A 1,859-nucleotide genomic window follows, 5' to 3' on the forward strand; every position below is an offset into this window, starting at 1 on the left:
ATACCCTAGCGCAAATGCATTGTGACTCAGCCTCGTCCTGCCCAACACCCAGGAGCTGCTCTCTTCTGCCCCCAGCCCCGGACCTGACCCCAGGGATTCCCCGCTTGCTCAGGGTCCAAGAGCAGGTGCCAGTCACCCACTAAGGCAGAACCTCAGGAATGGTCCCCAAACCAAATGTTTAGTAAGCATTATTGGTGATGTTTCTGCTGGCTGCTACAGTTTAGGAATTACTGGCCCAGTTCTGTACTGGACGTCTAGAATCAGTGACTGAATGCTGACAATAAACAAAGGAAGAAGTGACCCAGCCTGCAGTCTCGATAAGTGGGGTCTGGAGCCAACTCTACCACTGAGCAGCTGGGTGACCTTGAACCAGGCCCTGCACCTTTCCTCACATGTGAAGTGGGTTGTGGGTTTTGGGAAGGGTTTATTGAGATAGCCCACTTAAAAAACTTGCAGAGACCCCCAACTCCAGAGTGTTGAATAGGAATGAAAGAGGAGAGATGTAAAAATAGCTTTATTGAGGTGTAATTCACATACAACAAAATTCACCTGTTTGAAAGGTACAATTCAATTATTGTAATAGATATTATGACATATAGTTTTATTAGTCATAGTAGCGTTAATACTGATTTTCTTTTTCTCTAAGCAGGTTGTCCTTGGTGGGCCCCGTGGAAGCTAGCTCCAGCTTGGAGGTTTGAACACTACTTAACACAAAGGCCAGGGTGATGGCTCAGTGCTGGCTCTCCTTCCTGTACCCTCCCTACAGCAGGACCACAGCAGTTAGCCAGGTGAGCAGGTGTCTGTGTCCATGCCCTGAGGGCCTTGGAGGGTTAAATGGGTGAAAGTAGGGACATGAATGCAGGGATCCCTCCGCCCCCAGCTGTCTAACCCTCTTGCCCTCACTCTGAGCCTGAGGGTGAGCAGGGTGTGTCCTGCCCTTTCCTTTGCTCCTTCCTGTGGCATCTGGGCTGCATGCTGATGACCTAGAGAGGTGGGAGTGGTGTCGGAATGGCAGGGTTGCCATCCTGCTACACACCTCTCCTAACAGGCCCGAGCTGGGCTATTTTTACTTCAAGATGTCCTTCAGCAGCTAAAAAAGTCTGCTCTTTCCTTCTTTCCTTGGCCCTAATCTCTGAGCTCACTATGCTCTCTGGCCTGGCTCTGGGGTTGTCAGCCTGCGCCTCTGTATCTGCATGTGTGCCAGAGGCATGGGGCCTCATGAGTGTCTGTGCATGTGTGTATATGGCATGTGTCTATAGGACTATGTGCATGCATGCAAAGATGTGTGTATGCATGTAGGTGCACATGTATCTGCAGGACTCTGTGTGTAACATGCATGGAATATATGTGCACATGCATATATCTGAATATGCAAGGGTATGCATCTGCAAAGATACTTCTATAATATAAGTGTGATTTCCAGTGTGCATGCAGGCTTGGGTCCAAATACATGAGCTTATGCATGTGAACATGCAAGGATGTATGTGCCAGAATATTCTGTTTATACAATTCTCCAGTGATGCCAGGTGAGGAACTACAGTGTCAGACCAGTGTTCAGAAATGCAGACTGCCAGGAGGAACAGAGAGATCCCACCCGTAGTGCTGCTCTGTGTCCTGTTTCCCTGCTCTTCATGAATATTAATAGGTCTATTGAGCCTTGACCAGACAACAGACTAAGTGCTTTGCTATCTCATCTAATTATAACAACCTTAGGATGCATTATTACTCCATTTTACAGATGAGAAGTCCAAGGCTCAGGCAGTAATAACTTGAAGTAGCAGAACCAGATCTGTCTTGTTCCCCAGTCTTTGCTTTGTGTTCTCCATGTTGCCTGCCTATGCAGATTGCAAATGCGCTCT

The sequence above is a fragment of the Saccopteryx leptura genome, chromosome 7, assembly GCF_036850995.1.
Source record: "Saccopteryx leptura isolate mSacLep1 chromosome 7, mSacLep1_pri_phased_curated, whole genome shotgun sequence".
NCBI lineage: Eukaryota > Metazoa > Chordata > Mammalia > Chiroptera > Emballonuridae > Saccopteryx > Saccopteryx leptura.